Source organism: Protopterus annectens, chromosome 5.part0 (genome assembly GCF_019279795.1).
Source record: "Protopterus annectens isolate FY-2018-M chromosome 5.part0, PAN1.0, whole genome shotgun sequence".
NCBI classification, from domain to species: Eukaryota; Metazoa; Chordata; order Ceratodontiformes; family Protopteridae; genus Protopterus; species Protopterus annectens.
Genome location: NC_056735.1, coordinates 594,820,516 through 594,837,093, shown reverse-complemented (window position 1 = coordinate 594,837,093; position 16,578 = coordinate 594,820,516).

Below are 16,578 nucleotides of genomic sequence, written 5' to 3'. Positions count from 1 at the left end.
CCCTCGTTTTGAAAAACACTATTGTTCTTAATTTATGAAGCATAAAATAAAGTAGAAAATGTCCAAAATACCTTTTGAATTGCATCTGGTTACGATACAATATTACCCATTTTATTAAAAGCTGAACTTATGCATCTATATGTCTGCCTATCTTTCACTCTTGATGACAGCCACTTGACAAATTTCTCACCCCAAATCACCAAAAATCCTGAAACTATATAAGCCCTTTTTAGACCATAGTAATTTTGCACTCCTGAATCCTTGATGCAATGTAACTATTTGAATGAAATACAGCATCCATTTTCTTCTGAAGGGAACTTAACTCCTGTTACCAAATTAAAAATGATGAAATAAAATTCTTGCTGTAAAAAAGAATAGCAGCAACTATATCCAACGTCAAGAGAAAAACTTTAATAAAAGAAGCAAAGCTTTTGGGTCCACGCCCTTCCTTAATACTAAAACACATTTACATCAACAGTTAAAACTTTAAATAGGAACACAAAACCATCACATGACTACAGCCAGCCAACCATGTGATAGAACAACATTAAAAAAATACTTAGAAATACATAGAACTTAAAAATCAAAGTTTGTTCTGTTGTAGTTTAACTAAAATAGGTTTTAATGATACAGCACTGTTTAAACCGGGGGTGGGGGGGTGGGGGGTGATCAGCCATAAGGCGTAGGGGGGGGGGGGGTGATCAGCCATAAGGCGTAAAATCCACTCATATTCTTTAATTTCAAGCACATTATTTAATTTCATAGGTTCATAAGTTGGTACTAGGCTATCAGCCCTAGGGCCTATACAAGCCTAGCCATAACAATTCCGTGGCTATTTCTTCCCACTCTATTTACTTCCCTGGACCCCTGTCTAGCGGGGCAACTGACATGATCCCCAGGGTGAATTTCCTTTCTGTCATCCAATCTTCAAGGTTCCTTTTGAAGAGGGCCAAAGAGGCACTTTGCTTGACATGTATGGGCAATCTATTCTAGAGTCTGGGGAGTCTCTGGGTCAGGAACCTATCCCTCCAGCATGTTTTGTTTATTGTGATGACAAGGTTTAGATCTCTGGAGCATGTGGCTCTGAGGGATTGGGATTTCTTTAAGTGTAGCATGTCCAACAGTTCTGGGTTTGACATGGCCTTGTATGTTAAGCAGAGATCACCTCTGAGTAAACGATATGTGACAGAGTATAGCTGGAGTTTTTTAAGGTGGTCAGCATAGGGCATCTGCTTTAGGCCTGTGAGTCTTTTAGTGAGATATTTCTGCAGCTTTTCCAGTTGTTGCAGATGTCTTGAGAGGTACATACCAAGTGGGGCATTGTATTCTATAATGGGTCTAATGAGGGATGAGTACAGTGGGACAATGACCTCCTTTTTTCTGGATGAAAAGCCCTTAGTGATGAGGTGTGCCACATAGAAGGATTTCCTGACTGTTCTGGCGATGTGGTTATCGAAGGTGAGACCACTGTCCACCTGTGTCCCTAAGCCTCTTATCCCACTTTCGGTGTTTAGTGTACTGCCACCTATATGGTAATTCATGGGTACATGTTTTTTCCCAAAGGGGATAACTATACATTTCTTGACATTGAGCTTGAGCCCATGGCTCTGGCACCAAGCATCTGTTTCTGTAAGGCCTTTTTGTAGAGTATCCACATAATTTGGGGATTCAATAATGGCTCCCAGTTTGCAGTCATCTGCGAACTTTGTTAGCCAGAGTCCCTTAGTGTTGGCCTGTACTTCAGAGAAGTAGATGCCAAACAAACGAGGTCCCAGGACTGAACCCTGAGGTACTCCACTTGACACTTGTCTGGAGCTGGATTTGGCGTCGGCTACTTTTACAGTGTGGGTTCTATCAGTAAGCCAGTTACCAACCCATTGGGTGATGTAGGGATTAATGCCCAGCTTAGTAAGTTTATCTATGATTCCAGAGTGGCGGATGGTGTCAAAGGCCTTGGCAAGGACTAGATAGGCTGTGTGGACCCCCTTACCCTTGTCTATGGCTCTGGAGACTGATTTAAAGAAGTCAATCAGGTTCAGGAGACAAGATCAGCCCTTCACGAACCCAAACTGGGTGGGATCCAGTGTTTGAAGGTTGCCAATGTCTTTGTTTATAAGTTCCATGATAATACGCTCCATGGCCTTGCAGATAAGACTCGTCAGACTGATGGAACGGTAGTTTCTGGGATCCAAGGTGGATCCCCCTTGTGGACTGGGATAACTGTAGCTCTGCGCTACTCAGTGGGCATGAAACCTGAGGTGAGGCTATGATTAAACATGACGCTTAGGTGAGGTGCCAGTTCATATTATAGTTCATGTAGTACACAGCCCGGGATGTCATCTGGTCCCATGGATGCTGTATTCTTAGCTTTGGAGAATGTGTTTTTTACCTGTGTGGGCCGTATTACCGAATTTGGCAATCTTCCGGTATTGAGATGGGCCATTTAGGGGGTGAGAGGGGGGTGAAGTTGGCACTGAATCGATCTGCCAGGATATTGGCAATATCCTTGGGATCAGTATATTCTGTTGTAGCTCAGAGCAGATCTGAGCATTGCCATTTAGATTCTTGACATAGTTATAGGATGCCTTGTGGTTGTCTTTGGAATCTTTGGCAATTTTGTTTTTATAACTAGCTTTGGAGGATTTTATGAGGGATCTCAGTTTTTTACTGAGGTTGGTAAGGGAGTTTTTTGCATCTGGGATTTTCCTCTTTTCTGCAACAGTTTCTTCCTTTTGTTGTAAAGTTTGTTTATGGCAGGGGACCACTAGATTGGCTTCCTTTTTTTGGATGAGAGCATCTTGGTTCTATTTGGGATGGCACGATTCATGCATGAGTGGATATGCTCATACAGTTCCTTAGTGTAAGATTCAGCAATTGAACTTTCAGTTCCCGTCTGCATGGGTGTCATGAAGATTGTCACTTCTGACTTGAGTGGCATGAAGTTGGCTTTTGAGAAGTTTTTTATGGAGGTTTCCTTACTGGGGAGTGGGGGTGGGATGTGGAAGTTAAAGGTGATTAGCTTATGGTCAGACCTGACTATCGAGGGGGTGACCATAGGTGTGGAGCATTGATTTCCCATGTTGGTAATGACCAGGTCTAGGATATTGGAGCCCCTGGTGGGACTATGAATTAGTTGATCCAGGGCATTGGAATTTATGAATTCCAAGAACCATTGGGCAAAGATGTTGGTACAAGTCACCTCCTTTAATAGATTTATAAACTATATCTATTACCCTGAACTTAAATTTATGCAGATTATCTGTGCACAATATGTGCTTACATAATGCATTGCTCTCATTTCTCCTATGTATATCCGATTTATGTTCTATAATGCCCTCCTTAAATTTTATTGTGGTTTTGCCCACGTAAAATGAAGGGCACGACATACAGGTAGCTAAATAGACCACATTGACAGTAGTACAACTTGCTGTCAATTTAAAATTATAGTTTGCCTTTGTAATGGGATGTTCAAAAGTCTCACTTCCTTTACCTAATAAACATGTACAACTCATACAACAAAATGTACCCATTCTTGTAACTGGTAATGGGCTTAATTTGGAAGTAAAATCTTTATAGCATAATTTGCTTTTTAGATTTCTCAAGTTTCTATAACAAAAATAGGGTTTATCCCCTACAACATTCTTCACTTCAGAAGAGGCCATTAAAATTAGCCATTTCTTCTCTATGATTTGTTTTACATAATATGACCGCACATTAAAAGTCATAATATATCTAATTTTCTCCATACTGGGCTTACAAATTTCAATAAATATTTGATCATCTGTTCCCACCTTAAAAATGGGTTTAGCAGTCATTCCTCTTTCTGTTATAACCTTATTACGTAATTCTAACACTTGTGTATAATCATATCCACTTGACATAAATTCAGCTTTCATGGCTTCCAATTGTTGAAGAAAAAAGGAATCATCAGTGTTAAATTTACTTGCCCTTCTAAACTGTGCTAGCATAACCCCTCTGAGGACATGAGGCACTAGTATACTATGTCTGCTCAAATATCTTCCAGCATGTATCTCTTTCTTGTGAATGCTGGTTTCAATGATGCCATCCTTAATGTCTAAATTTAGGTCCAAAAATGTAGCATTACTAGCAGAATATTGCATCTTAAACTTCAAAAAAGTTGTAGTATTGTTTAAATACTCTACATATTCATGTAGTTCTAGGTTGGTACCTTTCCATACAACGAAACAATCATCAACAAAACATTGGTATAAACAAACATTCTGATTTAACACATTGAAGTTACTGCAGATATATTTCTGCTCCCACGACATTGGTATGATATCTTAGATACATGAGCTTTACAGTGTAATGATTATTTCTTTGTAACGTTGGATATAACTTCATTGTTTACAGTAATTCCCAATGAGGATGGTATACAAGCCATTAGGGAATTTTTGGTGCATAAGGGAATTATGTCTGCTAAAGAAATAGAAACTATATGCTCCTTGTTAGAAACTGTCCTGACAAGGAATGTTTTTTGTTCAATGATGAATTTTATCTGCAGTTACCTAGGGTGGCAATGGGCACATCAGTGGCCAATACGTACGCGAATCTAGTACTGCATCAATGCTTTCTTCCTACTTGACTTAATTTACTGCAGTAAAATAATATCTGCATTAATTCTTCTAAACTTATTCCTAATTTTCTTTCTCTTAAAGGAGAACTGCACCCAAAAACTGAAAAAAATTATGTTTTTCAGCAAATATTGAACTTTTCTGCATTCGTAATGCCTCTGTATCAAAGTAAATGGTTACTGTTATTTTCTAATTAGTTATACCCCAAAATGATCTGAAGGAGGCAACCATGGCTAGCAGTATTTTGTTTTACAGTCATTGATTCACCTTGCTTATGTCATGTTAGAGGGACAGAAATAAATCCTTAAGAGGAGTGGATCATTTACTGGTTTTCTCTTTACTGTGGCTGCTTACTTTTCACTGTCAGAATCAATCTGCATTTTGAATTGTTTTCCTTCCTTTGATTTCCATTAGTGGCCATCTCTATTGCAGCATTTTAAGGAATTTCTGAATGACAGGCTTGAAAATGTAGCTAAGTTAATTGTTCCTTTCAAAGTAACAATTGTAGTTCAGTGTTCAAGTGTGAGAAAGCTGACCACTGTAATTAACAGGTGTTACTTCAGCTGAGATTGTTTATGTTGCATTCACAGTTGCAAATATTGTATCTAGAATTAAGGTCTTTGATGTTAATCTTCTTACCCCAGCTCCAGAAGAAACATGCACTTTTGCAGAAATTACAGTGTATAAAAAAACACAAAATCATATACTGACAGAAAGTAAGAAGTTAGATTAACTAATTGCTTTCTTTCTTCATGACACTGAGTTGTATTACAGGGAAATACATTGTGCATCTGAAAACTAAGCTTGAAAGCCCTGATTTTGTTTATACTCCAGGATACACTATTTATCTGAGGTGTGATGCTGGCAATCTGTAACTGAGAAGGGACATTTAAATGTCATTGTTTTCTTAACAATTCGTTGCTGGGGAAAGTGACCTAACTTAATTACTGTGCCACTCTTAGTAGCTGTTGTGATGTAACAGATGCAGAAAAGAAAGGCAAACATAATTATTAAATTATGATTTTTCTGTTTGTGAAGTGTTTAGTCTTGTGTTACATGGAAGGAAAAATACTTTTTGGAAAGAAAAAAATGATGTTTGGGCAGAATTCTCCTTTAAATGAATGATAAATCCCTCCCACTTTCCATGTAACTAGTCTTAAAAGAGCCACCACCCCACCCCACCCCTTGGCTATATACTTCCCTCAGCTCTTCCACCCTCCTCATAGCCCAGGATAGGTCTATCCTGTCCCTTAGTTCCATCCTGGATAAAGACCTGGCTCTTGAAGCTAAGGATGCTCTAGGAGCTATGTTCAACTATTATGTAGGCAGAATACATGGTTGCTCTGAAGCCCCCCAATCAAACAATAAAAAATAATGTACTCAATCCCCTTCTAGTTCAAAGCAAAACTTCACATAATTCCACCCCTTTTTTAATTCTTGAATATTCATTTGAAATAACAGTGTTAACGTCCCTAAAGTAAGTCTTCTCTCTAAAAGTAATATATAAAACAAAACAGCCTGTTCTAAATATCAGACATGTAAGATAGATTACAACTGTAATTGCAGTAAAATAACAGTTAATAATAATAATAAAATAATAAAATAAAATAATAGTTAAATAACAAAAACCTCATTATTAAATGCCATATAAAAAGAACACATTCAACTTTTAAGTCAGTCTTTTGAAAATGTCACTTTGTGCAATTTTTGCTGCTGGGCTGAACATGACTGTAAAAAAATGGAAACAGTCTCATTATCCATTAAGTTACTGATAAAAAAAAAGCACAGCCATTTAACAAAGCTGTTCAAAGTATGTGAAGAAACCTTAATCAAATTATTTGTTGAGTCAGTCTTTGATATATGTGACATGCTTTTGGGTACCCTGCACAGTCTTCATCCCTAGCTAAAGATTCTTTACTTGTTCCTAGATGTTCTCCACCCTGCATTTATGGACTCAGCAATAGCACATACTTCAGGTGCAATGATGGACATGCCCTGTAATACAGAGTCCTATTTATTTATTTATTTATTTATTTGACATTTCTTGGATGGGTTAGTCCAACAGTGCCAGAAGCCCATTTGCAGTGGAGACCCAAGGAGAAAAGCTTCATGGTAATTACATGCATAAATTCACAGTAAGATAGAAACATATAATCTGAGTTATACATAGTAGTTATAGTGATATGGAACAAAAAGGAAAATACAAAAACAAAATTTATCACTGACATACAGTTTCAAATTTTATAAATTGGAAGAAAGTAGCATCTTTGACTGTGTACTGAGACTAGGTTAGTACAAGATAGAGGTGGAGGGAGTCAAAGACCCCTAAGAGATTCAGTAACAACAAAAACAGAATACAGTACAAAGAAATACTCTCTCTCTCTCTCTCTCTATATATATATATATATATATATATATATATATATATATATATATATATATATATATATATATATATATATATATATATATATATATATATATATATATATATATATATATATATATATATATATATATATATATATATATATATATATATATATATATATATATATATATATATATATATATATATATATATATATATATACAGAAATTACACTGTTTATAGATGCAGTGGAAGCTGAGATGTGACATTACCTAGTATAATAATAATACTTATAATGGGAGGCTGAAGGGAAGAGTAGCTGTGACGATGTTTGCGTGGGGAGAGAAAAAGTTAGTTGAGAGATGTGAGGTAAGGTCAGGATGGATGGGAGGATTTAGGTAGGTTTGTGACATGGACAGATCCATGAGCTTTAGAGGAAGTGTTTTTGTTGGTTTTTGAATTGATTAATGTTTGCGTTGTTTCTGATGTAGTTAGGAAGTTTGTGCCAGGCTAATGACACACTGTGGTTGTAGAGTTTACCTATATTTCTGTTGGGTTTATGTATGTCAAGGAGTTATTTGTCAGAGCTTTTGTGAGGTCTGGTGGGTGGACTAGAAGGAAACTGGTGTAGAGAGGGAGGGGCAAGAAGTAGGTTTGTATAGGATGGAGTGTGTGACTTGTAGATGTGCTATAAGAAGTGGGTGGGGGAATTCTGGGCATTGCAGTTGTTTTAATGCAATGCAATGGTGAGATCTGCAAGGTTGGTTTGTTGCAAATAGGCTTGCCACCCTATCAGTAAATCAAGGAAACAGACTATCGGAGTTTAATCGGTTGATTTACTATGCTTTGTGATGCTGTCGTGACATCACAAATGAAGGTGGCAACCCTAGTTGCAAATCTGGCAATTTTATTATAGGTTTGTTCTAGTTGTGCGATTAATGTGGATTGTAGGTTTGTGAGTATGGGACTGGCATAAAATAGGCCTGGTAGAAGGAATGCTCTAGATAGGGATGGTTTAGCTTCAGGAGTAAGGAATTTTTTTGTTTTGAAACAATAATCCTAATTTTTGATGAGTCTTCTTAATACACTAATGAATACGATTGTCAAATTTAAGCTGGTCATCTATTATGCTGCCATGGAGTTTTGCATGAAGATCTGCTTTGATGATAGTATTATCTAGTGAGGAGATGGAGAAGGAAGATTTATGAATTGAGAGTAAATTAGGTTGGAAATGTAAGAGTTTAGTTTTCTTAGGGTTTAGCATAAGCTGGTTTTCATTAAGACATTTTCTATGGTGTTGAAAGTGTTTTGTGTCAGACAAAGGAGCTGAGACGTTATTAGAGGATGTGATGAGAGCTGAGTCATCTGCATATTGGATAAGAGTCGAGTGGTTGCAGGCGGAGTCAAGATTGTTGGTAAAGATATTAAATAGAAGGGGACCTAGGATAGAACCCGGGGGTCCCCTGTTTTCACAGGTAAGAAAGGGGAGCAATAAGTGAGCCATCAGACAGACTGTAGTCTATTAGAAAGGTACAAACAAAATAAATACTGAGGAATGACAACTTAGAACAACTGTTGCTAAAACGAATGCTGGTTTAATTAAACGCTTTTCATCTGAGATTTCACCCAAATTTCTTCAGATACAAAATACCTCAGGAACTCTACTTAAATAGTCCCTCCTTTTGGTCACATGAATACCTCCCTCATTAAAGTAGATTATTAACAACAGCACAATATATATTTATATATCTAATCATTATAACAAACTCTTAAACATATATTGGAATAATAATAAAAATGTCTAAATACATACATCTCCCATCACAAAAAAATGTAAAGTAATGAAGCAAATAATAAATGTAAAATATAAAATAAAATAACTATTAACAAATTATCATTGACTTTGATAGATTACACCAGGTCTCTATCTGTCCAAATTTCTTAGTTTTAACAGACAAGTAATACTACACATGTCATTGAGACCAGGGTAATTATGTGCATTCAGTCATAACTGCCAGAATAATTCAAGTTTATCTAACTTGAGACTATAAGGTCCCCCTCTTATATCAAAAAGTACTTGATCACACTAAATTTAAAAAATGGTCATTTATTCTCAGGCCACTCCAAAGCAAGTACAAATATGACTCTATCATCGTCCATGTTGGTGTGAATGACCTGAGCTGTACCTCCCTGGACTACATGAAAAAAGACATGGAAGAGTTCTCTGATCACGTAGCCTAGGCCAGTATGACCATGACCCTGAGTAGCATCCTGCCCTCACCAAGAATGATACCACGGTATTAAGAAAAAATGATCAATTTCAACAACTGGCTAAGTTTCAAGTGTCATTTAAAGGGGATCCAGTGTCTGTCCGCCTGGGATGATGTGCTCAACAAGCCATGCTGCTTCGCTAGAGATGGCTTGCACCTGTCACCCTTAGGCTTTTGAATACTGCCCAGGGCTCTTGCCACCCCCATTGTGCCTTTTTTAGGCAAGGCTCAAAAGACAAACCCACTGCCGTAAATAGCGCAAGTAACTGAGGGTAATGCTACTCAATGCCAGAAGTCAAACCTCAAAATGCATGCACTCAAGGCACTCCTCAGTATGGAGAAAATCGATATATTTGCAGTAACAGAAACCTGGTTTAAGGCTCCACAGAGCATCCCAGAACTACCAGGCTACAACTCATACCATACATTTCGGCCGCAGAACCTGGACCGAAATACAAAAGGTGGGGGCGTATCCATATTCATCAAGATACCCGCACCTCCAAGTTAGTGACACAGCACGATGCTTCAGAGATCATCCACGTGCAACTAACAATGGGCAAAACTGCAACTCAAATTGTAGCTTGCTACAGATCACCCACCATGTCCCAAGACCCCCATTCTGCATTTCTGTAAACACTGGGAAACATAAAGGTCCTACCAAACACCCTAATATTGGGTGATTTCAATTACCCAAACATTAACTGGGAGAACTACACAAGTACTAACTCCTTTCCCAACATTTTCTAGAATTTATAAATTCAAACACCCTGGATCAACTGGTCAACACTCCCAACAGAGGTGACAACATATTGGACCTGGTCATCACCAGTATGGGCGACCAGTGTTCCACACCAGAGGTCAACCCCTCGCTGGTTAGATCTGACCATAAAGAAATCACTTTGGATGTCCACATTCCGCCCCCACCCCCGGACAAGGAAACCACCATGAAAAACTTTTCAAAAGCAAACTTCACGTTAGTTAAGACTGAGGTGGAAAGTTTCAATGTCCCCATGCTAAAGGATAACGCTGTCCAAGCTGCAAAATCATTTACTAATGCATTCTATGGGCACCTACAAGAATGCATGTATCATACTATCCCAAGCAAAACCAAGACTCACTCCTGCAAGAAAAGGAAACCAGTCTGGTGGACTCCTGCCATAAACAAGCTATACAATAGAAGGAGAAAACTAGTACAGAAAAGATTAAAAACCCAAGAAGGGAAGACATCCCTGATCAGTATCAGCAAGAAACTACGATTCCTCATAAAATTATCCAAGGCAAGCTTCGAAAGAAAAGTTTCCAAGGACTCCAAAGATAACCACAAGGCATTCTTTAGCTATGTCAAGAATCTAAGTGGCAATGCTCAGATCTGCTTGGAGTTAGTGCAGAATGACACAAAATACACTGAACCCACCAATATCGCCAACATCCTGGCAGACAGGTTCAGCTCAAACTTCACCCTCCTCTCACCCCCAAAAGGGCCCATAACCATACCAGAAGAATGTAGAGCCTCTGAAATCACAGACACTCAGGTTAAAACAGCTCTCTCCAAAGCCAAAAACATAGGATCAATGGGACCGGACGGTGTCCCAGGCTACATCTTACACAAGCTCAAAGACAAACTAACCCCTCACCTAAACACGCTGTTCAAACTCAGCCTCTCCACAGGCTACATACTCACAGAGTGGTGCACAGCAATGGTTATTCTGCTCCACAAAGGTGGAGTCACAACAGACCCTGGGAACTATCATCCTATAAGCCTGACTGGCTTGGTCTGCAAGGCTATGGCGCGCATCATCATGGAACTCATTAACAGAGACATTGGGAACATCCAAACACTGGACCTACTCAGTTTGGCTTTGTTAAGGGCAGATCATGCCTCCTAAAGACAGTTACCAAGGCTATAGATGAGGGAAAGCTGGTACACATAGCCTACCTAGACCTTGCAAAGGCCTTTGACACCATTCCCCATTCTGGTATTTTAGATAAGCTCACCAGCCTGAGCATAAATTCCTATGTCACAAGATGAGTTGCCAACTGGCTCACAGACAGAACCCACATGGTGAGAGTTGCAGGAGCTAGGTCCTACTCTAAACCGGTTATAAGTGGCATTCCTCAGGGCTTAGTCCTAGGACCCCTCCTGTTCAGTCTATACATCTTATCGGTATAGGCAAGCACAGGAGGACTATGGATGACCAAGTTCACAGATGTCTGCAAACTAGGGGCTATAAGTGACTCTCCATCTGACACAGACATCCTCCCAAAGGGTCTCACTGAGACGGATACCTGGTGTCCAAATCATGGCCTCAAGCTAAATGCCAAAAAGTGCATAGTCATCCCCTTTGGAAAAACAAAGTACCCAAAAAAACTACCACATAGGTGGTAGTCCCCTAAATATGGAAGATGTAATAAGGGATCTGGGGACCCAAGTAGATAGTAATCTCTCCTTTGATAATCACATTGCCAAAGTGGTTAGAAAATCCTTTTATGTGGCCCACAAAAGGGTTCACATCCAGATCAAAAGAGGTCATTGTGCCCCTCTACCCATCACTCATCAGACCCATCATAGAATACAATGCCCCATTTGGGATGTACCTTACAAAACACCCGCAACAGCTGGAAAGACCACAGAAGTACCTTACCAAGAGGATCACTGGCCTCAAACAGATGTCCTATGCAGCTCGACTGAAGAAACTCCAGCTGTACTCAGTTGCATACCGCCTACTCAGAGGTGATCTCTGCCTGACATGCAAGGCCATGTCCAACCCAGAATTGATGGACATGCTCCACCTAAAGAAAACCTTATCCCCTCAAACCACATGCTCTAGGGATCTAAACCTCACCACAACATTAAATAGGATGTGCTGGAGGGATAGCTTCTTGTCCCAGAGACTTCCCTTGCTTTGGAACAAGATTCCAATCTACATTAGGCAGAGCTCCTCGCTAACACTCTTCAAGAGAAACCTTGATGAGTGGATGGAAAACAGAAAGTTTACCCTGGGGATCACTTCAGCGGCTCTGCTTGACAGAGGCACAGTGAACTAATCTAAGGGGGCAGTGAAAGCCAACACATTCTGGCTAGGCTTATAAATGCCTTCAGGCAGATAGCCTAGTACCTACCTATGAACCTATGAACCTATGGTTATCCATAATATACCTAGCTAGGGTGTTTTCTAATTTTTTCTTTGTAAAGCTGTATAAATGTTCAAACACACATTCTCTTAATTTGATTTCAGTCTTGCCAATATAAAACCCAAACATCCTTGGCACATAGCTAGATAGACCACCATCTTAGAATTACAATTAAATTTCTGTCTTGTGTTATATCTCATTATTAATAACAAAATGTATTCCTATTTCCATATGTTTACAATAGGAACATGCTTCACATCTAAACATACCCAGATTTTTTTGTCCATGGTCCACATTTAACCTCCAACATATTTTTAAAATTAAATCCCTTCTTAAAGACTAGCTTCAGATGTTCATCTAATTTATTCCTAATACTTGAATCATCAATCAGAAGCTTCCAATTTTTACCAATAATCCATCTCACATAAGTTGTATCTGCTGAAAACGGTGTTATGAAGCTGACAGTAAAATTTGTTTCTAAACTATTTTCTTCCCTAATACTTAGGTAACAGTGCTATTTTCTAAAGTGCTACCTAAAATGGGTTTGTATTGTCCAATAAATCTTTTGTGAATTACATGTTCAATTAGTGTATCTAACAAGGCTCCTGGAAAACCTCATTTACTAAACATGTTTCTGATAGAATGGGTGTGAGCTCGAATAATGATGGACTGCGTTAGAGTATGCACTTTTCCTGTGTATTCTTGCTAGATATTTATCATAATTATGGTCTTTTCTAAGCTCTACATCCAAATAAGAGATGGTGTCTTTTTGAAAAGTGTTATGACCTCCAAAAATTCTATAGTATTATTCAAATACACCAAAAGATTAACTGCCTCTTCTTCATCACCTTTCAATATAATAAACACATCGTCCAAATAACGAGTATAAAAATAAATTTTATTCTAAAGGTAAATATTGCTAAAAAGGTATTTATGTTCCCAGTGGGCCATAACTAAATTTGCAAAGCTGCTCCCACAAGATGCGCTCATTGCCACCCCACTTTTTGCAAGTAATAGTCTCATTCATATATTATATAATTGTTAGTAAGAATGATGTCTAGTAGTTCAGCTACTAAAGTTATTTCTGATGTAGGAACTCGCTTTTTCATCAAAATGAAGTTAATCCACTCAATTCCTAAACTGTGTGGGATAGATGTATATAGATCTTTAACATCCATCATCAAAATGTTATATTCTCCTTTAAACTCAAGGTCATTGATGTTCTGCAAAAAAGACCAAGAGTCTTTACAAATATGTTTCTCTGTTTCTAAAGCTTTCTTTAAGATATTGTCCACAACTTTTGCACAGGCATATGTGATAGAGTTTCTGCCATCCACAATAGGTCTTAAAGGTGGCTTATTCAGATCTTTGTGGACCTTAGGGAGGTATTAAAGGGGCAACCATTGATAAATAGTTTTACAAGTCAGCATCAATTCTACCTTCAATGAATAAGTCATTAATATAAGACTTTATACGTTGATATGACCTTTTCACTTCATTGAGGGAAACTAGCTATTATGTATGGGACATTAAAATGCTCCTCATTCTGTTATTATAATCTGCAGAATCCATGAAAACCAGCCCCCCTTCCCCTTTGTCTGGCTTCATCACTCTTACAGAGGATGCTCTCAGATTATTTAACAAAGCCCATTGGATCTTGCTTAACTTACTAGCTCTAATCATTTGTTCATTAAAAAGAGCTTGAAAATCCATCTCATACACTTTTTCAAATAAAAGTAGGGAAGGGTGTAGAGGTGGATTAAAAGTACTAAGAATTCTATATTCCTTACTAGCAGTCAATGATGCACCAAACATAACATTTAAATTCACTTTTCACACAAAAAGTTTTAAATCAGCTATTGTTTCTGCCAAATCTACCTTCTGTGAAGGAACAAAAGTTAGTCCTTTTGCCAAAACATCAACCAATGAGGTGTCAACAATGTAAGAAGAATAACTGAAAATATTAAAATCACCCCCAGCATTTTCACAATTGTACAAACAGTTTGAACTTCAATACATTCATTATTACAGTCATAAACTTGCAAACAGCCAAGTTCTTTATTAAGTTGTTCATTGTAAACACTTTCTATTACCTCCGGTTCTTGTTGTGTTTCCGATACTCCGTTTGGTGTACTTGATTTTATTTGGGATAACTCCTTCTGTTGTTCATCTTGCCCACCTGAAAATCTGGGTTGTCAAAATCCATTTCTTGCTAACTCACTTGGTCATCATATTGTGAATGTGTTCGGTTTCTTAACCACTAACTTCTTCTTACTGTAGTTTCATTCTCCGTACATGCCCCGTTTGGTAAATGAATGTTTGATGAAGAAGGTATAGTTACGTATACTTTGTGCTCTCTATTGGGTAGGTTTTGTGCATTTACTCCATTCTGACTGGAGTTCCATTTTTGAGAGTTGGTGGGTATGGATAAACCATTCTGGTACTCAAGCCTGTCCTGTTCTAATTTTTTTTTTAATTTTGGTTTGTTTAGATTTAATGAGGTGTTAATAATCTATTTTAATGAGGGAGGTGTTCACATGACCAAACAGAGGGACTATTTAAGTAGAGTTCCTGAGGTAATTTGTATCTGAAGAAGTTTGGGTGAAATCTCAGATGAAAAGCCCTTCATTAAACCAGCATTTGTTTTAGCAACAGTTGTTCTAAGTTGTCATTCCTTAATATTTATTTTGTTTGTTTGGACAGTCTTTTGTTGTTTTTCTATTAGAAAGGTAGTTTGAGAACCACTGCATGGTGGCAGGAGAGAGGTTAAGTTCAGTTAGTTTTGTTAGTAGTTTAGAGAGAGACACTGTATCAAATGTTTTGGATAGGTCAAGGAAGAGACAGGACACAAGTTGGTTATTGTCTCTGGTCTCAGCACCACATGTAAAATGTAAGCACTGTTTAAAATCAGCACTTTTGAGTAAAAGATAAGAGGTCTGTAGCAGTGCTGTGGTTAGGCTGGAAACCATGTTGAGTAGGAGTTCATAGGTTCATAGGTTCAAAGGTAGATACTAGGCTATCGGCCCAAGGGCCTACATAAGCCTAGCCAGCAAGGTTCCATAGCTTACGCCACCCAAGAAAGTTATTTTCCTGTGCCACTGTCCAGCAGAGACACAGAAGTGATCCCTGGGATGTATTTCCTATTTAGCACAAAACACGTTGGATAAGAAACTTTATAAAAATAAGCTTTTGAAGAGGACCCCTTTTTCTCAACCGAATACAACCAAATAAAAAGCAAATGTTATATACATGACCACAGCCAAGATCATGTGACAATACTTCACATTCATAGTAAACACAATACAACAATAAAAGTGCATACAATATATATAAAAATTATATATATAAATTCTGAAAAACATATAAATTCTAAAAAATGTATGTATACACACACATATATATATTTTTATCTTTAAAATACACCATAAGATATATCCAAATAGTTATTTCACATTACGCTGTAGTCTAGTAAGAATAGGCTTAATGCTAACAGTATTATTGATAGCTGGATCATGATCGGCTCTCAATCAAACAATCCACTGATATTCCTTGGTTCCTTATCCAACGTGTTTTGTGCTTTTTTGGAGTTTTTCAGCTATCTACATTGTTTTGCTATTCGTGTATTTCCTATTTCCCATCCACTCATCAAGATTTTTCTTGAAGAGTGCTAATGAAGAACTTTGAATTGACATAGATGGGTAGCTTGTTCCAGAGTATAGGAAGTCTCTGGGACAGGAATCTATCCCTCCAGTGTGTCCTGTTTATTGTGGTGACAAGGTTTAGGTCCCTAGAGCATGTAGCTTGGAGGGATTGGGATTTCTTTAGGTGTTGCATGTCCAACAGCTCTGGGTTTGACATAGCTTTATATGTTAGGCAGAGATCACCTCATAGTAGTCGATATGCTATAGAGTAAAGCTGGAATTAAGAGGTTTTTCTGTATTAGGTATTTAAGGAGTTGAGAGTGGATACAGTTTTCTAGAATTTTATAAAGAGGTGATAGGATGGCTATTGGCCAGAAGTTATAGGGGTCAGTGGTGTTACCTCATTTGTGCAGTGGTATGGTATAGAAGGACTTCCAGATGTCAGGAACTGTGTTTACTTGAATTGATCTATTTATTAGTATAGAGACAGGAAAGGCTATGGAATCAGCAGCAGTTTGAGAAAGCGGGGGGTGGGGCTAGTTTATTAGCAGATGGGGAACAAGGTTTAA